Source organism: Oryctolagus cuniculus, chromosome 5 (genome assembly GCF_051225735.1).
Source record: "Oryctolagus cuniculus isolate XC-2025 breed Fujian yellow rabbit chromosome 5, ASM5122573v1, whole genome shotgun sequence".
NCBI classification, from domain to species: Eukaryota; Metazoa; Chordata; class Mammalia; order Lagomorpha; family Leporidae; genus Oryctolagus; species Oryctolagus cuniculus.
This window is the reverse complement of record NC_142871.1, coordinates 155,094,080-155,121,731: the sequence shown is the minus strand read 5'-3', so window position 1 is coordinate 155,121,731 and position 27,652 is coordinate 155,094,080. Positions and strand designations below refer to the sequence as shown.

Below are 27,652 nucleotides of genomic sequence, written 5' to 3'. Positions count from 1 at the left end.
GCATTGTGGCACAGTGGGTAAAGCCACTGCCTACAATGACGACATCCCATATGGGTACCAGGTCAGTCCCAGCTGTTCCACTTTCGATCCAGCTCCCTACTAATGATCTGTGAAAAGCAGCAGAATATGGCCAATTGCTTGGCCCCTGCCACCCACATGGGAGGCCTGAATGCAGCTCCAGGTTGCCTGGTTCAGCCTTGGCTATTGTAGCCATATAGAGAGTGAAACAGCAGATGGAAGATTCTCTCTCTCTCTCTCTCTCTCTCTAACTCTGACCTTCAAATAAATAAATAAATAAATAAACCTTTAAAAATAAATAAATAGGGGCTGGCATAGTAGGTTAAGCATATAACACATGAGGTAGAATGGTTATAACTGCCTTGGAAGATGATAGAAGAACAGAGAAACAAACATAACAGATTGGATATAATGTGTAAGGCAGGATAAGCTAATGCCTGATTTTATTCTACAATACTGCCTATGTTCTGAGAGGATATTTTGATTACTAGTATCTTAAGAAATAGTCCCTTGCTCTTTCAAACCAGGGCCCTGACTTTGGTATCAGTGAGAAACTGAGGAGGTTGTCCTCTGTGGTCTAGGCTAACAGTAGAGGATGCAGTAAGTCTAGGACTCCCAATAGTAATGGAAATGATAAAATCTCAAAATAACAAAGGCCAGATGACACTCATTGTTTGTAATCAGCAGTGAGTGCAATGTAGTGAATTCCAAGTTTGAAATATAAGCTAACTGTAGTCTGATTTTTAGAGAGCTTGACGAGAATTAACAAATATACCTCTCTACCCAGGTTAAAGATATATATAAAAAGATTATAAGAATACTTTTCAAGCTGTAAAATTAATCCAAAGACAGGTGAACAGGGTCTCAGAACTCTAAAAGAGTATACTCATAATACCTATCACTTAGGATTGTGATGAAAATAGCATAAAAGTGGTTGCAAGAATGCTTGGTATAAAATAATTGCTTGATGTTACCTATTAAATTTATTTCAAAGTCCCTATTTTTCTATGGGCTATTATTTCATGATACTGTATTTTCTCACTGTTTTATATTAAAATAAGTAGGCAATGACTGAACTGTGGTTATGCAATTGTTAACAGTAAAGAATCTTGGTGATGGTGAGCAGAAAATCTATAATATATATATAAAACTATATATATATAAAACACACATATATATTTATATATACTATATATGTAATATACTCCAAACTTCCATACATCTAGCATTATTCCAAAATAAAAATTAAAAAGTAGGTAACCAGTATTGTTAATTTCATGTTGTATAAAGCACATCTGCAAAAAAAGTTGAAATACGGGTCTCAGAAATATAAATGAAAACAAGCACACTTACAGGAGCATCCTGTGGCCCAAGCTTCTCTCTGTATCTTGGCATTCTCCTCAGACCCTGTAGAGGAGAAAGAAAAATGCAATCATTTGGATCATTTAATTTGAAAAATCTAATTTAATATAGTTGACTATATTAATCCAATTGAGACTGAATATAATAAATTAACAAATAGCAATATTTATGAGAATGATTATAGGTTGGAAAAACTTTCCATCTGTGGAGATATTTACAATCTCTTATGTAAATATATTTCACTGAAGCTAGCACAAAAGGGTTGCATGTACAATAATACTGATATGCTCCCAGTTATACAAGAATAAGGGCTTTCAACAGTTCAGAAAAATGATGAAATACAGCAAGGGCCTTTTTCCATTCAGAAGGTCCAAATTTCTTGACATGCCTGTTTTTCAGCCAACTAGTTAACACAGTTCCCCATGGCTTTTAATTCTTTAATCTAAATATTCTGTTAACATAGTCTAAAAAAACAGAAATGAAAACAAATACATGCTGGCGCCGCGGCTCACTAGGCTAATCCTCCGCCTAGCGGCGCCGGCACACCGGGTTCTAGTCCCGGTCGGGGCGCCAGATTCTGTCCCGGTTGCCCCTCTTCCAGGCCAGCCCTCTGCTGTGGCCCGGGAGTGCAGTGGAGGATGGCCCAAGTGCTTGGGCCCTGCACCCGCATGGGAGACCAGGAGAAGCACCTGGCTCCTGCCATCGGATCAGCGTGGTGCGCCGGCTGCAGCACGCCAGCCGCGGCGGCCATTGGAGGGTGAACCAACAGCAAAGGAAGACCTTTCTCTCTGTCTCTCTCTCTCACTGTCCACTCTGCCTGTCAAAAATAAAAATATATATAAAAAATACATAACCAAGAAACCAGTATGTACCAGAGGATCCATGGCATCTGGTTCCCCTCAAAGCAAAAATGAGATTACATTACAGAGTAAGAAACCTACAATTCATGTTCATATCACTTTGTTCCATGTGTGTAAAATTTTAAGGGCATATTTTCAAAGAGGACAATAGAATGACATACTTTCTTTAAAAAAAAAAAAGATGTATTTATTTATTTGAAAGACAGAGCCACAGAGAGACATAGGAAAGAGATCTTCCATCCACTGGTTCACTCCCCAGATGGCTGCAATGGCCAGAGCTGAACTGAACCTATCTGAAGCCAGGAGCCAGGAACTTCCTCCTGGTCTCCCAAGTGGGTGCAGGGGCCCAAGGACCCGGGCCATCCTCTGCTGCTTTTCCAGGCACATTAGCAGTGAGCTGGATCAGAAGTGGAGTAGCCAGGACTTGAACCGGTGCCCATATTGGATGTTGGTGCTGCAGGCCTTGGCTTTAACCCGCTGTGCCACAGAGTCAGCCCAGAAAGACATTCTTTTAATGAAATTTCTCAGAAATTTTTATTATTTTTTTTCTCAAAATGCAATGACAATTTAGTTTCTATAGAAATAAGTCTAAATAAAGGCGGCATTTGGTGCAGTGGATGAGATGCCTGCATCCAATATCTTGGTGCCTGGGTATGAGTCCTAGTTCTACCTCAGATCCCACCTTCCCACTAATGTTGTTGTGCATTCTTGGAAGGAGCAGGTGATGACTCAAGCAATGAAATCCCCGCCACCCACAAAAGATACCAAGATTGAATTCAAGGCTTCTTGCTTCAGTCACACTCAGTCCTGGCTGTTGCTGGTATTTGTAAAAGTAAACCAGTAGATACAAGGTCTCTCTTTCTCTCTCTCTCTCTCTCTCTCTCTCTCTCTCTCACCCTTTCAAATAAATGAAAATAATTAATTACAGGGGTCGGTGCTGTGGTGTAGAAGGTTAAGCCACTGACTGCAGTGCCGGCATCCCATTTGGGTGCCAGATCAAGACCCAGCTGCTCCACTTCCGATCCAGCTTTCTGATGTGGCCTGAAAAGCAGCAGAAGATGGCCAAAGTCTTTGGGCCCCTGCACCTGCATGGGAACTCCTGGCTCCTGCCTTTGGATCGGTGCAGCTCTGGCTATTGTAGCCAATTAGGGAGTGAACCAGTGGATGGAAGACCTCTCTCCCTCTCTCTCTCTCTCTATCTGTAACTCCGATTTTCAAATAAATAAGTAAAATTTTTTAAAAAAGAAAATAATCATTACAAAGAAATGAAAAGTGTCTAAATAAAACTCAGGATATAAACAAGATAAAGAAATGGAACTATCATATCTGATTATAGTAATTAGTTCCAAAAAAGTAATTCCATGTCTATGTCTTATATGTCTCAAGCAAGACTTTATAAAGCTACAATTTGCTGTAATTTCCCTTAAGATCTCTAACAGAAGACTTAGAAATAAGACGTTAAAAACAAATGTTTTTCCACATATTTGTGTCACCAAAAATTCCTCTACACAGTATTAATGCTTTCTCTCTCTAAAAATAAATGAAATTGAGGGGAAAACAATGGCCAGACAGTCCTAGAATTAAGAGGCTGAAAATAACAGAAGAAGTTATATTTACTTAATCATTTATTTATACTCCTTTTTTTTTCTTTTTTTGACAGGCAGAGTGGACAGTGAGAGAGAGAGACAGAGAGAAAGGTCTTCCTTTGCCGTTGGTTCACCCTCCAATGGCCGCCGCGGCCGGCGCACCACGCTGATCCGATGGCAGGAGCCAGGAGCCAGGTGCTTTTCCCTGGTCTCCCATGGGGTGCAGGGCCCAAGCACCTGGGCCATCCTCCACTGCACTCCCTGGCCACAGCAGAGGGCTGGCCTGGAAGAGGGGCAACCGGGACAGAATCTGGCGCCCCGACCGGGACTAGAACCCGGTGTGCCGGCGCCGCTAGGCGGAGGATTAGCCTAGTGAGCCGTGGCGCCGGCCTATACTCCTTTTTCCTACAGAATGATTTAAAGTGGAAATGAAAAATTTGGGGGGGCACTTAAAGCAGGAGAAATGATATAGTGAGGTTACACTGAGGTATTATAGCTTAGAACCAGTTGCTTCAACTTCAGATTGAAGGCCTTCAATACATTTGTGTCTTGGGAAGAAAATTATGAGATGATATTTGTATCCTATTTTTTTTAATTCTCCAAAACATGAGTCAAAATAATCTGACAGTCCTTATGTAAACTACTGTCAAATACAAAGTTGTTGCTCCAAACATTACCAGATTCTGAACCTTATTCAGATTGTACTGTGGTGTAGTGCATAAAGCTGCCACCTGCAGTGCTGACATCCCATATAGGCACCGGTCAGAGCCCCAGCTGCTCCACTTCTGATCTAGCTCTCTGCTACGGCCTGGGAAAACAGTAAAAGACTAGGCCTCTGCACCAACATGGGAGGCCCGGAAGAAGCTCTTGGCTCCTGGCTTTGGATTGGCACAGCTCTGGCCATTGTGGCCATTTGGAAAGTGAACCAGCGGATGGAAGACCTCTCTCTCTGCCTCTCCTTCTCTCTCTGTGTAGCTCTTTCAAATAAACAAATCTTAAAAAAAAAAGAAAAGAAAAAAGTATATGCAAATGGCATTAATGTTTACACTTTTTTTTTTTGACATGCAGAGTGGACAGTAAGAGAGAGAGACAGAGAGAAAGGTCTTCCTTTTCCGTTGGTTCACTCCTCAATGGCCGCTGCGGCCAGCACGCTGCGGATGGCGCGCTTCGGCCAGCGTACCGCGCTGATCTGAAGCCAGGAGCCAGGTGCTTCCTCCTGGTCTCCCATGCGGGTACGGGCCCAAGGACTTGAGCCATCCTCCACTGCACTCCCGGGCCACAGCAGAGAACTGGACTGGAAGAGGAACAACTGGGACAGAATCCGGCGCCCCGACCGGGACTAGAACCCGGGGTGCCAGCGCTGCAGGCGGAGGATTAGCCTATTAGCCTATTGAGCCACGATGCCGGCCCTAATGTTTTTACTTTTAAATAACATTTTCAACTTAATAATATTATGACCTTTCTAACATTTGTGACTTCATACAAATTTAATCTGCAGCTGTAAATAAGAACTTATAAAGGAAACATGGAATTATAGAATTCATTTAGTTAGAAAGTATAAGTTATACACAGAGTTGACATATATGTGTATTTTAAAATATTGAAAATATTAATTCAATATATAAAAATATTTTAAAAGATGCAGTTGCATTGTTACTGACAAAAATATGTAGTTAGGATTACAATGGTTGCATCTGCATTGAATATGTAGAGACATTTTTTCTTGTCATTATGCCACAAACAGTAAAATATTACAATAATTTAAATAGAACTTACATTGTATTAGGTATTATGAGTAATTCAGAGATTATTTAAAGTATGCAGGAGGATATACATATATTAAGTGCAATTTTTTTGTCACTTTATATTGGGCACTGAAGTATGCATGGATTTTAGTGACCCCCAGGCTCCTGGAACCGCTCATCCTTAAATATTAAGAGGAAATATATTTAGTAACTATTATAGCAGCAAACACTGTAACCAGAAGTTAAACTACTCAAAGCAGAGGCCACTCCATGTGTACTGACTGAATATTTGCTTTGGTCTCAGATAGACAAACATACCACTAGGTAGACTGTATACATGTACACATTATAAAATAGTTCCATGTTAATTGTCTTGAATTCTCTTTCTAAGATGTATTTTATTTATGTGAAAGGCAGAGTCTCAGAGGATTATAGTAGATAGAACTTACTCAGTGACCACTCAGGCCCAGAGACCAGGAGCACCATGATAGCCTCCAGCTTACTGTAGACAGAGAAAAGACATCGTGGAGTCATTAATAAGAACAGAATTTGCTTAAAATACATTCTTCCCAAAAACTTTCAGGAACATTATTTTTCACCAACATACTGTAGAAAAAAATTATCTTTCAATAAATCTTGAGTGATTAAAATTAGCAGAGATGGAAATTAGAGATGGAAACATAGTTAAAATATAGATCAATGTCAGTTATTGATTTGATGACATTTTCAAAAGTTTAAGTAATACCACTGTGCTAAAATTAGTAGCCAGGGGACAAAAAGCAAGAACATAAGAATAAATCAACTTATTCAGGCTGGCGCCGTAGCTCACTTGGCTAGTCCTCCACCTGTGGCGCCAGCACCCCGGGTTCTAGTCCAGGTTGGGGCACCAGATTCTGTCTCAGCTGCTTCTCTTCCAGTCCAGCTCTCTGCTGTGGCCTGGGAAGGCAGTAGAAGATGGCCCAAGTCCTTGGGCCCTGTACCCACATGGGAGACCAGGAGGAAGCACCTGGCTTCTGGCTTTGGATCGGTACAGTGCGCTGGCTGTAGTGGCCATTTGAGGGGTGAACCAACGGAAAGGAAGACCTGTCTCTCCTCTCTTTCTCTCTCTCACTGTCTAAATCTGCCTGTCCAAAAAAAAAAAAAAAAAAACCTTGTTCAGTATCCAAATCAATTAGGTAAAGGAGGGGCTGGTGCTGTGACATAGTGGACTAAGCCTCTGCCTGCGGCGCCAGCATCCCATATGGGCGCCAGTTCATGTCTTGGCTGCTTCTTTTCCAATCCAGCTCTCTTGTATGGCCTAGGAAAGCAGTAGAAAATGGCCCAAGTTTTTCAGCCCCTGCACCCACATGGGAGACCAGGAAGAAGCTCCTGGCTCCTGGCTTCAGAGTGCCATTGCGGCTATCTGGGGAGTGAGCCAGCAGATGGAAGACCTCTCTCTCTGTTGCTACCTCTCTCTGTCTGTAACTCTGTCTCTCAAATAAATAAATAAAATCTTCAAAAAATTATATCAAGGCCTAAGGAGGAAATTCAGGATAGGAATTTAAAGAAAACATGGTTTATCTCCCTTATTTCGTGATTCAATTGTGGTAGAAGAGTAAATGTATTTGTAGCAAGCCAATGTATTTTATGTTTCTTGAATTTTCGAATAGTGGTATCAATATAAATGGGAAGGATGATATTATCATGAATTTTTTTAAATGACATGTTATGGAGAAGTTTTATAGATTTACAATTGTTTACAAAACAAAATTGAGAAATGAAATATCCAGCAGAATAAAGACATCAGGAAATATAAGAATGGGATGGTTTCCTGACTCAGAATTCTGCTAATTCTAAGTTGGTATTGTGGCATAGCCTGTAAAGCCTCCATGTGCAGCACTGGCATCCCATATGGGTGCTGGTTCGAGTCCTGGCTGCTCCACTTCCAATCCATCTCCCGGATATTGCACCTGGGAAAGCAGCAGAAGATGGCCCAGGCTTTTGGGTCCCTGCACCCATGTGGGAGACCTGAAAGAAGCTCCTGGCTCCTGGTTTCAGACCTGAAAGAAGCTCCTGGCTCCTGGCTCCTGGCCCCAGCTCCAGCTGTGGCCCTCTGTGGAGTGAACCAGGGGATAGAAGACCTCTGCCTCCCTATCTCTCTTTCAAATAAATAAATCCTTTCAAAAAAAGAATTCTATGTATCTTTCACCTAAGCACAATAAAGAAAAAGCAATAGAAATACAACAAGAATCTATTTCAATATTACTGTTTTGAAATGATCTTTGAAGCACTTTCCATATACTGTCTTAACATATACAAAAACTCAGTAACAATTATTTTATTATTCTTATTGCCTTTATTATTTGGGTTTGCATTCAATTGTCATTATGACTGCCATCAGTAGATTTAGTGTAGGTTGATTCTATTAATGATTATAAATTACTCATCATTATTATTAATCACCTCACATACTCAGCCTTATCCTAGGTAGTGTTTCTAACTCTCTCAGAAGCTCACTCGAACTTTTGTTAAGGAACTTCTTGTCCTAGCACAATCACATCAAAGAAGTCAAAACGCTGCTTTGCACATCATAGATTTTATTCACTGTTTTAGTAAAACAATGAATAGGAAGCTCAGCAAATGAAAATCATATAATAAATCCAAAGAAATAATTTCTTTACAAATTATTGCAGAGAAATCACTTCTTCTTTATATTGGAGGTGGGTAAGGTATAGGGAAATCACTGAGCTATGTTATTTCAAATAATTCACTAACATCACAGTTTTATGGTATGTGAGATATATTTCCATGTCATTACATAACTAACATAAAGACAAAATGAACCAAAAGTGCTCTTCAACAAATTCTGATTGTGCTGACCAAGAAATACATGCTGTTGCTCTGAGCTTGCACAGTGCATCTGTGAGGGGCTGGTAGGGTGTCTTTCCTCCCCATGGGGGACTTATGCTGTGAGTATGTGAGCGTCCAGCCTGACACTGGAGGTTCAAGCCTGGATTGGTAAAAAGGACATCCATGCTAATGGCTAAAATCAAACCTTTGTCTATGTTTACTTCCCTGGCTGATGGGGGAGGAAAGAAGACAGCAGGCAGCAGGGAGATAGCAAGATTCAAACTATATTTGAAAGTAATCTTTGGGGCCCAATAAATTATTTTATAGTATCAGCATTCATTTGTTTAAAAAATCCTGGCAGTGAATTTCATCAATTGTCAGAATGTAAAGAGAATAACACAGCATGGCTGGTTGCATTTTATGGTAGAAACATTCGGAAATACAGTAAGGAGGAGGCGAGATCAGTTACAGGCCACCTGTAGGGCAGGAGTATCCATCAAGGTAGGAATGGTAAAAGAGAAATTTTGCTTATCATTTTCTAATTTTCCCCATTGCCTATGTATTACACCGAAGAGAAAGGTTTAGCAAAGCAATATAAGTAATAACAGATGGTGAGCGCAGAGAATGTTCAAGTAACCCAAATCCTGAATTCTGGTGGAGTCAGCTGCCAGGGATCTGTTCCTTTGTCAGGCAAGGGCTGAAGAAAGCTGTGTTAGGAAGCCTGTCAATTAGTGTACCATGTCAACAGATTTTAGGGCCTGGAACATTAATCTGGAATTTTAGTTGGTGTTAGGATTCTGGGAGCAGTCAATTAGAAACCCTATCCGCACGTTATTGTCACAGCTGCTAAAAAAAAAATCAATAAAATCTCTTCCAAGCTATTGTTTCAAACATAAAACACAATATACAATAAATGTACAATAAAAGTATTAAAAAGATTTAAAATAGAATGGCAGATGTCGTAAACAGCACTCTGGCCTCAGAATCAGCCCTTAAGGCATTCAGATCCAGCTGGAGAGCCAATGAGAGTATTTTAGGCATGGAAAGCCAAGACACTCTGGCAAAACAACAACAACAACAACAAAAAACACCTAAATGAAAGATCTTTGCGAGTGAGATCCCAGTAGAAAGAACGGGGCCATCAAAGAAGGAGGTACCCTTCTCTGAGGGGAGGAGAGAACTTCCACTTTGACTATGACCTTGTCTGAATAAGATCGAAGTCAGTGAACTCAAAAGGCTTCCATAGCCTTGGCAACTCATGACTAGAGCCTAGGGAGATTACTGATGCCATAAACAAGAGTGTCAAATTGTTAACAACAGGAGTCACTGTGTACTTACTCCTCATGTGGGATCTCTGTCCTTAATGTGTTGTCCAATGTGAATTAATGCTATAACTAGTACTGACACAGTATTTTACACTTTATGTTCTGATGAAATCTTTACTTAATATATACCAAATCGATCTGTATATAAAGATAATTGAAAATGAATCTTGATGTGAATGGAATGGGAGAGGGAGCGGGAGATGGGAGGGCTACGAGCGGGAGGGAAGTTATTGGGGGGGGGGAGCCATTGTAATCCATAAACTAAACTTTGGAAATTTATATTTACTAAATAAAAGTTAAAAAAGGATTTAAAATAAGCAAGATTTAAAAGTGAATTATAAACAACTCAGGCTGGTGACTTATTTTCTAAAATTTTTTTCTGTTTTTGAAAATTTGATACTCAGGTTGGAGAGCATCAAACTGTTAGGTTATATTAAAATTCTCTGGTGGGGCTGGCGCCGTGGCTCACTAGGCTAATCCTCCACCTAGCGGCGCCGGCACACCGGGTTGGGGAGCCGGATTCTGTCCCGGTTGCCCCTCTTCCAGGCCAGCTCTCTGCTGTGGCCAGGGAGTGCAGTGGAGGATGGCCCAAGTGCTTGGGCCCTGCACCCCATGGGAGACCAGGAAAAAGCACCTGGCTCCTGGCTCCTGCCATTGGATCAGTGCGGTGCGCTGGCCGCAGCGCACTGGCCGCGCTGGCCATTGGAGGGTGAACCAACGGCAAAGGAAGACCTTTCTCTCTGTCTCTCTCTCTCACTGTCCACTCTGCCTGTCAAAAAAATAAAAAAAATAAAAAAAATAAAAAAAATTCTCTGGTGGTACAAGGTTACTCATGTGGTGTCACTGCAAAACATGAAATAGGATGAAGTAAAAAAAAAGAAACCACTGTTCCTTAACAGTTGAGAAAAGGACTTTTTTTTTCCTCTTCATATTATTTGTTGAACTCTTTACTTAGTGTAGGGTTAATCTATGAGTACAAAGTTAACTGATAATAGATCTTTGTAAAAAATAATGAAGAATGGGAATAGAAAGAGGAGGAAGAAGGGTGGGAGTGTGGTTGGGAGAGAGGGTAGGGTGGAAAGTATCACTATGTTCCTGAACCTGTATATATGAAATTCATGAAATTTGTATACCTTAAACAAAAATTTAAAAAAAAATTAAAAATCATTAAATAGGAATTAGCTTTCACTCTGGCAAAATGTCCTTTGACATTTTACATGTTGACAGCTGGGAACACTAGTTGGTTGCCTACAATTAGTGTCTATACACATGCAGAATGAGACGCATGCTCTTTATTTCTGGAAGTTTGTCTGTAAGTCTTACATAGATAAGATCCTGCAAATCCCATTGCATGAGTATTTCTATGAAAAGGGGTAGGGAAGAGAAGAAAGATGAAAATTTTATTTTCTGATATTTGATAAATAAATTGCAAATAAACATCTTCTTTAGAAAGCTCACATGTAACACTCCAAATGGTATTTTAAATATTAGGTTCTGTTTCTGATAGCAATTCATTGTACAAGTCAGTTTGCAGACCTTCCATTAATTTATTCAGAAGAAAATATATATATTATTATTCTAGTCTTATTTAGTGTACTTTATGAACATCAGAATTTATACAAACACAAAAACATTTACACATAGAATTTACACACAGAAATGCATAAACATGTGCATATAAATACACATAGATGCTATGAAATCGTTTATGACTAAGCACTGACCTAAGAAACTAGTTTTTAAAATTCTATGTCATTGGCTGGTGCCGCGGCTCACTAGGCTAATCCTCCGCCTTGCGGCGCCGGCACACCAGGTTCTAGTCCCGGTCGGGGCACCGGATTCTGTCCCGGTTGCCCTTCTTCCAGGCCAGCTCTCTGCTGTGGCCAGGGAGTGCAGTGGAGGATGGCCCAAGTGCTTGGGCCCTGCACCCCATGGAAGACCAGGATAAGTACCTGGCTCCTGCCATTGGATCAGCGCGGTGCGCCGGCCGCGGCGCACGGGCAGTGGTGGCCATTGGAGGGTGAACCAATGGCAAAGGAAGACCTTTCTCTCTGTCTCTCTCTCTCACTGTCCACTCTGCCTGTCAAAAAAAAAAAAAAAGAAAAAGAAAAAAAAATCTATGTCATTGTTTTCTTGTGATTTTTAAAAAGAACTTTGAGACATTTTTCAAACATAGTTCAATGTGATCTGTCTAAATAGCATGACTCACAGGGAAAAAAATACTGTATTTACATGGTTTAGAATTACATAACTTTAATGGCCTGCTCATAATTTTATAAACTTTGGAACAGCTATACAAAGAATCTAGAAAAGCAAATCTGTTGTTATACACTACTCTATGAGCCCATGTTCTTAGTAAGATCTGCAGTTGAGTCTTTAACTAAAAAGACAATTGATAAAATTACTTTTTTAATAGAGCAGAGCCATATTAAACACATTGGCACTACACTTTCAACACATTTTCAAAATTCCATTTAATTATGACCTCTGAATCATGTATTGCCAATAGAACAATGTATTTTTTTCTTTCAGATCATTTCAGTGGTTCTATCAGCAAAGGTTGTAACCTATTGTGATGCTTCTAGAATCTGAAGGAGAAATATTTTTTGAATAAATTTTATTACATGAGTATGTTTAATTATTTTATTTTATTTTATTTTATTTTATTTTATTTGGAAGGCAGAGTTACAGAGAGGCAGAGGCAGAGAGAGATCTTCCATCCATTGGTTCACTCTCCAGATGGTCGCAACAGCCAGAGCTGGGCTGATCAGAAGCCAGGAGCCAGAAGCCTCCTCCAGGTCTCCCACATGGATTGGAAGTGAAGCAGCCAGAACTTGAGGCGGCATCCACATGGGATGCTGACACAACAGGCCTTACCTGCTCTGCAACAACGCTGGCTCCTGAAGGGGAAATCTAAATGAGACTGCAGAGGAGACATTAATATAATATTATCAAAACAAAGAGAGTCTGTAAATTAAAAAGGAAAAATTTCTTCTGGAGGCCCGCATCGTGGCCCAGTGGGCTAAGTCCTGCGACACATATTTGGGAAAGAGATATCAGTAGTGTAACTGGGGAGAACTGAGTTCCCACTGTGGCTGAAGTCTGCCTAGCAGAGCCACAGTAACTGTACCTCAGCAGAAGGCAGGAGCCAGGGCTCGGCTGCCTCCTGTGATGCTGGCATCCTGTATGAGCACTGTTTCAAACCCCAGCTGCCTCACCTCAGATCCCACAACCTGCTAATGTGCTTATGAAAGCAGCAGAAGATGGCCCAAGTGCTTGGGCACTTATCATCCACATTGGAGACCCGGGTAGAGTGCCATGCTCTTGGCTTCAGCTTCACACAGCCCAGATCGTTGCAGCCATTTGGCGAGTCAACCAGCAGATGGGAGATCTCTTTCTCTCTGTGTTCTTCCTCTCTCTTTTTAACTCTGCCTTTCAAATAAATAAATAAATCTTTTTAAAAGAAAAAAAAAGAAAATTTCCCCTCAGTTCTCCAGTTTTGATTGAATTTAATGGAAGCTACAATGATGGAGAAAATGAAGTGTAAGTTAATGCATAAAGTTTTTTTTCTTAAGACTGTGAATTCTTCTTAAACTTCAAAACTTCAAAGCAAAATGAAGAAAGGCAGCTTACATCTTCACTAGGGTTTCCAGAAGTGGCTCTAATCTACATATGTTAACACACCTCTAATAACAAAGAAAAAGGAATTCTATTTTTACCTGCCAATGCTATGATGCAAAATTATTGAGACTAATGAAAAATATCAGAGAAAATTGTGTATTAATGTTTGGAATATGAATTCTAATCCTCAGATCATGTGCTCAGCAGGAAAGTGTTTAACTGCACAAATACAAATATGTAAGTACTACAAATTGACTACATTCGAAGTCTGAATTCAAATACTCTGCCAAAAGGAACACATTGCTTTAGCACAGTCTATAAGAGAGTTCTCAACCTGGATGGTCATTTCTTGCTACATTAGGTGGGCCTAGAAAAATGAATTATAATAGTGGATCCATATATAATTGGGTCTACATGCCTCTTTCACATATATTATTGGTACATGGGTAACACCAGGTTCATGGGGAGGTCCTATAGGTCCTACACCACCCTAAAATTGGGAACAAAGCATATTCTAAAAGTAAAGAAAGTCAAAATGCTAAATCCTCTATTCTCTGCGATATACTGTCTACTTTTTCAGATGACTAGCTCATACATTCTGTCTATATAACTTTGGGAAAGTTACTTAGCCTATCTGTTACTCAGTTTCTTAATCTCAAAAATGGAAATAATCAAAGTGATTAATTCATTAGGCTGCTATAGCAGTGTAGATAATGAATGTGAAGAAACCAGAAGTATACTGACACAGAGAGTGCTCACTCAGTGGTGATGATTATCATCACCATCATCTTGTTCTTAATCAACATCAACAACTGCCTTTTTTATTCACCAACAGATTGAAGTCAAATTGTACAGACATAATGACAATGTGGTAACCTTCCTTTAGCTAAAGATTCTTCTCGTTCTTTTGAAAACATACTTTCTAAAGCTAATTAAATGACTACAAAAAATTAAACTGTCCTATATCACAATATTTTTAGTATTCAATAGGTATAGAAAATGTATTCTAATGTGTTTTTTTAAAATATTTCAGAGACTTATCACCTTGACTGTTATTTCTGATAATAACACAAGGTGATGGCCTTTTATGAGGCAAATTTACAGCCTCACATAATCACATAAGCCTCACATAAGTTATCATAGAATCAATTATGAGAGTTTTCATCATGACATGAGATAATGATCTGTTTTTCAGAAGCAAAATTCACCACAGTGGAAAGCAGCCACGTGAAAAAAATCAAATGATAAAAATTTAGGCACTGAAGAAACTGAAATCTATTGCATGCATTTCTCATGAGTAGAAGTTATTTAATGCAGCTTACTCACAGGAGGCATTACAATAAGCAATTTAAATGACAGTCAAATGTAGCTGTATCACATAGACCTTGTTTGTATTCTTTCTGCTACAGTATGCAATTTGTAAAAAAGTTTTATTTATTTATTTGAAACTCAGAGTTACAGAGAGAAAAGAGACAGAGAAGGAGAAAGATCTTCCATCCGCTGGTTCACTCCACAAATGGACAGGGCTGGGCCAGGCCAAAGCTGGAAGCCAAGAGCTTCTTCCCAGTCTCCCACATGGGTGCAGGAGCCCAAGTCCCTCCACTGCTTTCCCAGGTGCATTAGCAGGGAGCTGGATCAGAAGTGGAGCACTGGGACTCAAACCAGCCCCCATATGGAATGTCAGCTTAATCTGCTGTGCCATAGCACCAGCCCCTACAGTATGCAATTTAATTATAAAACCTTACATGCCACCTGTGTAAACCTTGAGGTCTCCTTGCAACTATCAGGAACTTTTAAAACAAATGAGAATAGAAGTTACATAGCATTCATTACACTTAGGTCTTATATTTCAAAAAGCTGATGTAGCTATAGGATCTGGAAAGTGAAGCTTTGACAGTCTCCTTCTGCATTCACAAGAGGGCAATTAACCTTGAAGCCAGGAACAAATAGACAACACTTGAGACTTGCTAATGCCACCTGTGTCATAAAGGAAAAAGAGCAATATGCGTAGGATTTATCCTATAGATGATGGGTGGTTCAAGATTTACAAATCAAAAAACATAGTGAATCATACCAACAGAATAAATAACAAAAACAATATAAGTATCTCAAAATATATGTAGAAAATATTAGGCAAGAGTCAACAACTCTTCATGACAAAAACTCTGCACAGTGGCATAGCAGGTTAAGCTGCTGCCTGTGACACCAGCATCCCATGTAAGTGCCAGATTCGAGAACCAGCTGTTCCACTTCTGATCTAGCTCCCTGCTAAAGTGCCTGGGAAAGCAGAGAAAGATGGCCCAAGTTCTTGGGCCCCTGCATCCATGTGGACAACCCAGAAGAAGCCCCAGACCTCTGGCTTCAGTCTGGTACAACCTCAGCCATTGTGGCCATTTGGGGAGTGAATCAATAGATGGAAGATTTCTCTCTCTCTCTCTCTCTCTCTCTCTCTCTCTCTCTCTGCATGTCCCGCTCTGTATCTCTGCCTTTCAAATAAATAAATAAGTAAATCTTTAAATAAAACAAAAACCCTCTACAAATTTGTTAGACAAGCATACCTTAAGATTATAAAGGCTTTCTATGACAAACCAATAGCCAATATCATACTGAATGGTGAAAAGCTGAAAGAATTTAACCTCAGATCTGGAACAAGATAATGATATTCGCTTTCAACACTCTTATTCAATGCATTATAAGTATTCACAGGAGCAAATAGAGAGGAGAAGGAACTAAAGGGCAGTAAAATTGGAAGGGGGAAGTTGAATAACCATGTTTGCTGAGGACATAATGCTGTATGTGGAAAAATCTAAACACTCCAGAAAACAACTGTTACAACTGACAAAACAATTCAGTAAAATTGGAGATTACAAAATTAACATGCAAAAAACTACCCTTTTTATAAACCAGTAATGAACTCAGCAAAAGAGAAATCAAGAAATAATTAACAATCACAAAAGCCACAAAAAAAATCATCTATTTAGGAATAATTTTAACCTAAGAAGTGAAAGAACTCTACAATAAAAATTAGAAAACACTAATGAAAGAAATCATCAAGGGCATAAAAAAATGGAAAGATGTTCCTTATAAAGCTCTATTGCATGAACAAATATCTAGAGTAGTGGTTGGAACATAAAAGGAACAAATAATATGATGAAGGATAAAGCATAGGGATTGAAATCTTTAACTTTATTGCAATGACAAATGTTCTCTGGGTTTTTTAGTTTTATCTTTTATTTATTTGAAAGGCAAAGTGACAGAGGGATGGAGAAACAAAGAAAGAAATAATATTCCATCTGCCTGTTCACTCCTTAAATGGCTTCCAATGGTCAGGACTGGGCAAGGCCAAAGTCAGGAGCCTGGCATACACCCGTGTCTTCACATGTGTGGCAGGGGGCCAAGTACTTGCACCATCATCCATTGCCTTCTCAGGTGCATTAGCACAGCACTGGATTGGAAGCAGAGCAACCAGGACTTGAACTGGCACTTTGACATGAAATACTAGCATCACAAGCTATTGGCTTAATCCACTGTACCACAATACTAGCCCCAAAAGTTGGGTTTAAAGCAAAGCGGTAAAGGATAACATCATCAGATCTAACTTTATGAAAATATTTAACAGCTACAGATCTGACCAAGGATTTAAGAGGCAGGCTAGCAGGGAACACGATTCAAAGGTTACTACATTATTGCTTGTGCTACATGGTAAGTAACCTGGGTAAAGACACAGGAGAAGCAGAATCAGCAACAACAAAAACACTGGAAATGCCATTCACACTGAGAAAACTACACTGGAAATTATCTTAACTCCTTGGCTGGGAGTGTACAATATATAGCAATTCTCATTCAAATTTAATATAAGGCATATTTTTAGATTGACAGCACTATAACATATCAGGACTTTATATGTAATGCTAAGCAATGTATGTAGCTATTACTATAACCAAAGCACATATAAAAAGGCCTTACATTCAGGCAATGCTCTTAACTTTACAATGAACTTCTTTTTTGAAAGATTTATTTTATTTATTAGAAAGGCAAAGTTTGGGGCCAGCGCTGTGGTGCAGTGGTTTAACGCCCTGGCCTGAAGCGCCAGCATCCCATATGGGCGCCAGTTTGAGACTTGGCTGCTCCGCTTCCAATCCAGCTCTCTGCTATGGCCTGGGAAAGCAGAAGATGGCTCAAGTCCTTGGGTCGCTGCACCCACATGGGAGACCCGGAAGAGGCTCCTGGCTCCTGGCTTTGGATTGGTGCAGCTCCGGCCATTGCGGTCAATTGGGGAGTGAACCAGTGGATGGAAGACTCTCTGCCTCTCCCCTCTCTGTGTAACTCTGACTTTCAAATAAATAAAGAAATCTTAAAAAAAAGGCGAAGTTAGAGAGAGAGAGAGGCAGAGAGACGGAGAGATCTTTCATCCACTGATTCAGTCTCCAAATGGCCAAAATGGCCAGGACTGGGTTGGGCTGAAGCCAGGAGCCAGGAGTTTCTTCTAGGTCTCTCATGTGGGTGCAGGGACCCAAGCACTTTGGCCATCTTCCATTGCTTTTCCAGGTGCATTAGAAGGGAGCTGGATCAGAAATGGAGCAACCAGGACTCGAACCTGTACCCATATGGGATCCCAGCATCACAGGTGGTGGCTTAGCCTGTTATGCCATAAGGCTGGCCCCCTACAATGCATTTCAAGCAACACAGAAGTTGTAGAGTAAGGCCACACATAATCCTCTGAGGTGTTTCAGATGACTGATGTCATCATGGTCATTTATAAAAATTATTTTTTTGTTGACCTTTAAACATATTTATACCATGAGGCAGGCACAGTGGCATAGTGGGTAAAGCCACTACCTGCAGCACCAGCACCCCATACAAGTGCTTGTTCGAGTCTCAGCTGCTCCACTTCTGATCCAGCTCTCTGCTATGGCCTGGGAATGTAGTGGAAGATGGCCGAAGTCTTTGGGACCCTAAAACCCATGTGGGAGACCCAGAAGAAGCTTCTGGCTTCTGGCTTCAGATTAGCCCAGCTCTGGCCATTGGGCCATTTGGGGAGTGAAGCAGAGGATGGAAGACCTCTCTCTCTCTCTGCCTCTGCCTCTCTGTAACTTTGCCTTTCAAATAAATAAATACATCTTTTTTTTTTTTTTAAAGTTCAAGGAACTGAAATTAAAAGATTTTTTAAAAATAAAAAAATTTATATCACACTTAAATGTACAGAAGTGCTAATTATTTTTCTATGAGCAAAACCATAGGTACTTCTTAAAAGAACTGATTTATTGTCAAATGATTCTGTCTTAACCACTCTGACAAGATTCATTTTTCACTTTATCTTGTATAATTTATTTAAATTTGCATTTTTGTTTTTAAAAAACAGTTGTTTGATTATTTTCATCTACCTGAAGGGCATGGCAGGTCAGAATGGTTCACTCCCCAAATCACCACAAGTACCAGGGTTGGACAAAGCCACCTCCAGGAACAGTCAAGAGCAAAGAACTCCATCTGTGTCTCACATATGTGTGGCAGAGGCCAAGTTGAGCCATCATCTGCTGCTTCTTAGGATGCATTAGCAGGAAGGTGGGTTGAAAATGGAGGTGCTAGGACTCAAACCAGCACTCCAATATCAATGTGGGTGTTGGTATCAGTGGCTTAATCTACTGTGCCACATTTGCCCAACGTATATTCTTGCAATAAAGCACTTTGCCTTTATAATGTATTGGTTTAGGTAAGCCAATTTGCTTTCCTTTATAAGATACCTAATACTTTACCTAAGTCCCAGAAGTTTGTTGTGAGGATTAAAATGAATTTACTACATCCATAGTGCTTAGAATCACATTTAGTAATTGCATAGTGAGTCCTGAAAAAATATTAAAAATCACAACTTATCAGGATTTTTTTTGCAAATAAGGACTCAATTAGTATTTTCAAAAAAAATTTAATACCGATAAAAAAAACTTGTTTTATTATTTAAAATAATAAAAAATATCTTCAAGGTGGACATTTGGTATAGAGGTTAAGACACTATTTGGGACCTTTGCATCCCATATCAGACTGCGTGGGTCCAAATCCTGGGACTGCTTCCAATTCCAGCTTCTTCCTAATGTGTACCATGAATGACAGATTGTGGTTCAAGTTCTTGAATGTCTGCCGGTCATGTGTGGTACCTGGATTGAGTTCCTGGCTCATTGCTGGCTGTTTTGGGCATCTGGAAACTAAAGCAGTGTGTGAGATGTATCTCCATCTCTCTGTTTCTCTGCTTTCAAATAAAAATAAATTTAAAAAATTTTAAACTGTTTATTTTTTCTATCAAACACTACAAGTAACTTTATGCTTTTCTTTTTGCTTTGATTATCAGAAAGCTTGATCTAAATTTGATTATGTATTAATTTATTATTAGTGGTATAATCTTCTTTGTCCCTTAATGTTACCCTGTTTGTAATTTAATACCCATTGTATGTGATTATTATACTTTAAATTATCTGTAAGCTCTATCATAGGAGGAAAAAATGTAATATTTGAGGTTCTATATAAAAATACTATTTTTATTTTTTATGGTGAATTATTTCTAATTTTTATTTTTCTTATGCCCTGAAACTTTATCCAGAAACTTAAGCACTGAACCATAAATTGTACCCTAAATTAGAACTTTAATTTCTCCACCAGATCCTTAGACTCTTGATTTTGATGTTGTAGTCATATCAACTAAAATGCTTAAGGATGAAGCACAAATTCACTAATAAATGGTGTTTTATAAAATTATTAAATCAAATAAGAAATCCAAGGTAGGAGATTCTAAAGTTCAAAAATTCAATGTTTTTCATCTTCCCACTTTGCCATTTGTGTGGGTGATAGCTCTCTCCATTTTCACAGATGGCAACAGTAACAGCAATACAAGAAAGAAAAATGCTCCCTTGTTTCTTCACAAAACTTTATACTACAAGCTCCCAATACATTTTTCCCTGCTTAGAACTGGAGGTTGGCATGAGCGTTATGGTGTAACGGGTTAAGCTGCTGCCTGGCAGAGGCAGAGGTGGGGGAGGCTTCCATAAGCTGGTTCACTCCCCAAAAGGCCACAATGGCCGGAGCTGAGCCGATCAGGAGCTAGGAACCAGGACCCAGGAGCTTCTTCTTGGTCTCCCAAGTGAGTGCAGGGGCCTGAGGACTTGGATTTTCTTCTACTGCTTTCCCAGGCCATGGCAGAGAGCTGGATTGGAAGAGGAGCAGCCGGGACTTGAACCAGCACCAGTATGGGATACCGGCACTGCAGGCATTGGCTTTATCTGCTATACTGTGTCAGCCCCGTGATTTTTTTTTTTAAGATTTTTTATTTATTTGAAAGACAGAGTTACAGAGAGAGGTAGAAACTGAGAGAGGTCTTCCATCCATTGGTTCACTCCCCAGATGGCTGCAACGGCTGGAGCTGCGCTGACCCAAAGCCAGGAACCAGGGGCTGCTTCTGTTTCTCCCACACGGGTGCAGGGGCCCAAGGACTCGGGCAGTTTTTTACTGCTTTCCCAGGCCATAGTAGAGAGCTGGATAGGAAGAGGAGCAGCCGGGACTAGAATTGGCGCCCATATGGGATGCTGATGCTCAAGGCCAGGGCTTTAACCCGCTGTGCCACAGCGCCGCCCCCCGCCCCATGATTATTTTTAATGGAGTAGACACATGCATAAAAATATCGCTGTCATGTACATAACTAAATTTGTAATTTCCTGCTAAATGCACAACCTCCTACTGAAGGGTTAAGAGTTGAGCCTGAGTCCCCAAAAGTACTGAGAATGCAAACAAAATTTATTACTTAAAAGAAAAGTTGATATAAATAACTTTTAGTTAAGACCAAGAATCCAAAAAACAAAACAAAACAAAAAAAAACAAAAAACAAAAAAAGAAACCAGATGGAGGTCTTCCTGAGATTCATTATTAAGTCACTACTCTTGACCCAAACTTCAAAAATAAGTCTATAATTCTAAAATATATTTTAAAAATCCCATTCCAAATATGGCTGATGGTAGGCAATCTTTTTCCTTGAGAAGCAGTGAAACAGAGAGAGACAGAGAGAAACATAACATTCCTATATCCTGGTTCATGCTACTTATGTCTCTATTAACCTGTGCTGGGCTGGCTGAACCAAGAGCCAGGAACTCAATCCAGGTCCCTCACATGGGTGGCAAAAAGCCAACTACTTAAGCCATCACTGAGGTTCCCAAGGTCTGTGTATTAGCCCATTTTCCATTACCTGAACTAAAATACCCAAGAGAAGCTTCTTGGGAAAGAAGTCTGGAGGTTGTAGTTCAGGCTCTGGTGGCAACGTAGCCTAGAGTCTAGTAGAGGCTGGTCATGGTGGGTGCAGAAGAATGCTCACATGGTGAGTCAGGAGGGAGAACTAGAAATCAAATAACTGAACTTGAATTAAATAATCAACTTGAAATCAAATAGGCTGTATTTGAAATCGAGTAACTCTCTTGAGATCCACCCTTTCAGGGCATGCCCTCCATGACCTAAAGACCTCCCACTGGCCCCACCTCCTAGCCACAACAATTAGATACTGATCTTCTACCCTTAATTAATCAACTATTCACATAAAGACATCAGAGTTTACACATGTGAATGAATTTGGAGTATACAAAGCTTACTCTGGGCTGGTGCCATGGCTCACTTGGCTAATCCTCTGCCTGCGGTGCTGGCACCCTGGGTTCTAGTCCCTGTTGGGGCGCCGGATTCTGCCCCGGCTGCTCCTCTTCCAGTCCAGCTCTCTGCTGTGGCCTGGGAAGGCAGTGGAGGATGGCCCAAGTGCTTGGGCCCTGCACCCTCATGGGAGACCAGGAGGAAGCACCTGGCTCCTGGCTTTGGATCGGCGCAGCACACCGGCCGTGGCAGCCTTTTGGGGGGGTGAACCAGAGGAAAAAGGAAGACCTTTCTCTCTGTCTCTTTCTCTCTCACTGTCTAACTCTGCCTGTCAAGAAAAAAAAGAAAAAAAAAAAGCTTACTCTGTCCACAACAGTCTGCATTATTAGGAAGATGTAGTTAGGAGACCCAGCTAGGTATCAATCCAAGGCACTCAGATGTCAAAATTAGGCATCTTAACACATCTTAACTATTGGGCTAAATAAATGCACAACTGAAAGCAACTTTTCTTTTTTTAAAGATTTATTTATTTGAAAGGCAGAGTTACAGAGAGGCAGAGGCAGAGAGAGAGAGAGATAGAATTCTTCCATCCGCTGGTCCACTCTCCAGATGGCCATAATGGCTGGAGCTGGGCCATACCAAAGTCAGGAGCCAGGAGCTTCTTCCAAGTCTCCCATGTCAGTGCAGGGACCCAAGGACCTGGGCCATCTTCCACTGCTTTCCCCTGGCCATAACAGAGAGCTGGATTGGAAGTGGAGCAGCTGGGACTTGAACCGGTGCCCATATAGAATGCAGGCACTGCAGGCGGTGGCTTTACCCGCTATGCCACTGTGCTGGCCCTGAAAGCAACTTTTAAACATAAAACATATTGTTCAATTTATCTCAAATTTAGGAAAGAGCTGATCTGTAACCATGGTAACAAGAAACTATATAGAATCAGTTTTAACTTTATTCAATCACTTAGTGACCACTGGCCTCACTCACTAATCAATCACTGTCAGCTTCTTGCTTCTAAAGAATAATTAGAGCCAAGCTCACTCTATGAGCACGACTCAAGTGCCAACCAATCAATATCAGCCATACTTGAATAAACATGCTGCTATAACAGATGGTGTCAACCTCATTTTGCTTCTGAAATTCTGGCAATCCTTAATCTCTACAGTTCCAAAAATCCTACACAACCAGCAAGCTGTTCCACTAAAAGAGATTGAGCCTGATCAGCACTGCTTTCTCTCACCACGGAAAGCAATTCCAACATGGTATTATTTCAGATAATGAATGAAGATGTATTATTCTGATAAGAACTTTCAAAGTTATTACATCTACCACTCATCTTTTATTTTCCTTAATGAATGCAAATAAAATCTGCAATTCCTTTCATCCATTTTACCATTACTATCATAATTACCAATAAAAGAATGAATAACAACATTCAAGCACTTTTCTCCCTAAATGGAAAAACATCAGTGTAAACAACATAGTTTATTAGAAAGAGCTAAAAGAATCCAAATGCAAATATGTGCCAGGTATCTCAAAAACAAAAACAAAAAGAAAGAAATGGGGAAGAAAGGAGGGTGGGAGGGAGAGAGGGAAGGGAAGAGAGGAGGAGAGGGAGAGAGGAAAGGAATATCATTATGTTCTTATGATTGTATTTACAAACCATATTGAATCGGTCAAATACTAATTTAAAATTTAGAACAAAATGTGCCAAGTAAAATTCCTAGAATGGACCCACACCAAAGTATTTTTAAGTTAGAATTAGCCCAGTGTCTCAAATAATACAGCCAGGGTAAACTCCCCTCTCTCATTTAATAAAAATTTAGTGAGGGGCCAGCGCAATGGCTCAGTGGGTTAACACCCTGGCCTGCAGTGCCGGCATCCCATATGGGCACCGGTTCAAGTCCCGTCTGATCCAGCTCTCTGCCATGGCCTCGGAAAGCAGTAGAAGATGGCCCAAGTCTTTGGGCCCCTGACCTGTATGGGAGACCTGGAAGAGACTCCTGGCTCCTGGCTTCAGACCAGCACAACTCCGTCTGTTGCAGACAACTGGGGAGTGAACCATCGAATGGAAGACCTCTCTCTCTCTCTCTCTCTGTGTGTGTGTGTGTGTGTGTGTGTCTCCTCTCTCTGTGTAACTCTGACTTTCAAATAAATAAATAAATAAATCTTTAAAAAAAAAGATGACTATTGGAGTGACTGGGTTGGAGTCCTGATTATACTCCCAATTAAATTTAAAAAAAATTTTTTTAGTGAGTAGTAGGATGTTAGGTCCTTATCTATGTATAAAGATACAGCCAGGAGCAGACAAAAGTCCTCCTGTAAACACAATATAACAATAAATGTGACAAAAGAAATAGATGGTATGTTAGAGGAGAAAAACTAAACCAGAGAAATAGAATTCTTATACATTATAGGGGAGGGGTGCTGGAAATATTAAGTAGGATGGCCAGGAAAGGACTTGCTGAGAAAACCAAGAACTGAAGAAATGAAAGGAACAAGCCAGGAGGATATTAAAGGGAACAGCAGCAGCACAGAAAGATGCCAGGAATATTTAATAACAGTGACAAATTCACTGTTGCTGGAGCAGTTTGAAAGTGATAGAAAATTGGAAGCCTAAGTCAGAGTAATAACAGGGTTCAGACCATGAATTGCTTTATAAGCATTAGGAAGAACTTTGGCATGTACTTTGAGTGAAATGAGAGGCAACTGAAAGCTGAAAGGAGAGGAATGACATCATCTGACTTACATTTCAGCAGGTCCATTATGTTAAGAATTGATTGAAAGAGGATTTAAGAGAAAATGAAACAAGAACAATTAGCAATTTTATTACATTAATCTAGACAGCATATGATGGTGGCTTGGGAAATGGATATGTCTAGCTTCTGCACATATTTTGCTGACAGTTTACAGGAGAGGTGTAAATCAAAAAGACAGTCAAGAATGACACCAAGAGTATTGACAGAGCAACTGTAAAAGTTCCCATTAACTAAAGTTAGGAAAGACTACATGAGAAGCAGCTATAAAGAAACTTGCCAGGTCTGCTGTACAATAGGCAGTTTAACTTCTAGATATGGAATTAAGGAGACCTGGCTGAAGGGTAAATTTGGAAATCATTAGCATATATAAGGTAGTAAAAGTCATAAGAAAGACTAAGGACTGAACCCCAGGGCATCTCAATGTGTAAAAAGTGGGAGATGACAAAAACAAGTGATGGACTAGAAAGAAGAAAAATCAGATGAGTAATATCCTCAACATAAAATGAAAAAAATATTTTGTAGGAAAATTTTCTGTTGAGTCCAATATTGGTGACATGTTAAATAAAATGGGATTTAAGAAATTATGACCAAGTTAGTAAAAAAAATCACTAGTAACCTTGAGAAAACCAGTTCTAAAATTGTGAGAGAATAAAGTAATTCCAAATATCTTTGGTTCATGGACACTTGGGTTGATTCCATATCTTACCTATTGTGAATTCATCTGCAATAAACATGAGGTACAGATAACTCTTTCATATGCTGATTTTGTTTCCTTTGTGTAAATTCAGAGCAGTGGGATGATAGTCTATATTCAGATTTCTGAGCTGTCTCCAAACTGTCTTCCACAGCAGTTGTACCAGTTTACATTCCCTCCAACAGTGGATTATGGTACATTTTCCCCCACATCCTTGCCAGAATTTATGTTTGTTGATTTCTGTATGAAAGCCATTCTATTTGAAAGCCATTTCTATATGAAGGCCATTCTGGAGTGAGGTGAAACCTTACCATGGTTTTGATTTACATTTCCCTGATGGTTAGTGATCCTGGGAATTTTTTCATGTGTCTGTTGGCCATTTGGATTTCCTCTTTTGAAAAATGCCTGCTTTAAATCCTTTGCACATTTCTTAATTGGGTTGTTTGTTTTGTTGTTGTGGAGTTTCTTGAGCTCTTTATACATTCTGGATATTAATCTTTTATCAGTTGCATAGTTTGAAAATAATTTCTCCCAGTCTGTCAGTTGCCTCTTCACTTTGCTGAGTATTTCCTTTGCAGTGCAGAAGCTTCTCAATTTGATATAATCCCATTTGTCAATTTTGGCTTTGATTTCCTGTGATTCTGCTCCAGGGATTTATTTTATCTCCTTTGTCAAAGATAAGCTGGTTGTTGATGTGTGGGTTGATTTCTGGAGTTTCTATTCTGTTCCACTGGTCTAGTCATCTGTTTTTGTGCCAGTACCAGGCTGTTTTGATTTTAACTGCCCTATAGCATGTCTTTTTTTTTTTTTTTTAAGATTTATTTGTTTACTTACCTGAAATTCAGAGTTACATAGAGAGGGGGAAGAGGCAGAGAGAGAGAGAGAGGTCTTCCATCCGATGGTTCACTCCCCAATTGGCTGCAATGGCCAGAGTTGTGCTGATCTGAAGCCAGGAGCCAGGAGGCTCTTCCAGGTCTCCCACTCAGGTGCAGGGGCCCAAGGACTTGGACCATCTTCTACTGCAAGTGCAAGGGCCCAAGGACTTAGGCCATCTTCTACTGCTTTCCCAGGCCATAGCAGAGAGCTGGATCGTAAGTGGAGCAGCTGGATCTTGAACCGGTGCCTGTATGGGATGCCAGCGCTTCAGGCCAGGGTGTTAAACTGCTGTGCCACAGCATGTCTTGAAGTCTGGTGTTGTTTTGCCTCTGGTATTGTTTTTGTTGTATATGATTGCTCTAGCATATGAATTTCAGCATCATTTTTTTCTATATATAAGAAGAATCCTTGGTATTTTGATTGGGATTGCATTGAATTTATAAATCTTTTTGGTAGTATAGACATTTTGATGATACTGATTCTTCCAATCATGAAAATGGAAGATTGTTCTTCTTTTTGTTTTGTGTCTTCTTTCTTTAATATTTTGTAATTTTCATCATAGAGATCTTTGATGTCAATGGTTAAATTTATTCCAAGGTATTTAAATTTTTTGTAGCAATTGTGAATGGGATTAGTCTTAGAAGTTTTTTCTCAGCCATGGCATTGTCTTACACCAGGCTCTCCTCAGAGCTTTTTTTTTTTTTTTTTTTTTTTTTTGACAGGCAGAGTGGACAGTGAGAGAGAGAGAGAGAGAGAGAGAAAGGTCCTCCTTTTGCCATTGGTTCACCCGCCAATGGCTGCCGTGGACGGCACGCCGCGCCCATCCGATGGCAGGAGCCAGGTACTTATCCTGGTCTCCCATGGGGTGCAGGGCCCAAGTACTTGGGCCATCCTCCACTGCACTCCCTGGCCACAGCAGAGAGCTGGCCTGGAAGAGGAGCAACCGGGACAGAATCCGGCACCCTGATCGGGACTAGAACCCAGTGTGCCGGCGCCACAAGGCGGAGGATTAGCCTAGTGAGCCACGGCACCGGCTCAGAGCTTTTTTTTTTTTTTTTAAGAAAGATTTATTTATTTATTTATTTATTTATTTATTTGAAAGAGTTACACAGAGAGAGCAGGTCTCAAACCGGCACCCATATGGGATGCCAGCACTTCAGACCAGGGCATTAACCCATTGAAGTCACAGCGCCAGCTTGTCCCACAGATTTATCACAAGTGGTTTGGGCTGTTGCAGTCTGGTCTCGCCTCTCTCTCCAAAGCTTGTGCTGAGGTTCCTGGCTGCTGGAATCCTGTGTTCTGTTATGCTATGCCACCAGATCCTTTATGTAGATCCACTGCATCCTTCTAACTTGCATGTTTCCAGTGTA

The 27,652-nt window shown here is 40.3% G+C and overlaps 1 long non-coding RNA gene across 1 annotated transcript in view; it reads right to left on the bottom strand.

Moving 5' to 3' along the window:
* LOC149126810 (uncharacterized) overlaps positions 1-27,652 on the bottom strand; it is a 75,718-nt gene that overhangs the window by 33,927 nt on the left and 14,139 nt on the right. Inside the window, exons 2-3 of the long non-coding RNA XR_016234788.1 lie at positions 6,021-6,073; positions 1,372-1,425 (exon numbers count right to left, since the gene is read on the bottom strand). This is a non-coding gene — a long non-coding RNA (uncharacterized LOC149126810). The remainder of the gene's footprint in view (positions 1-1,371; positions 1,426-6,020; positions 6,074-27,652) is intronic.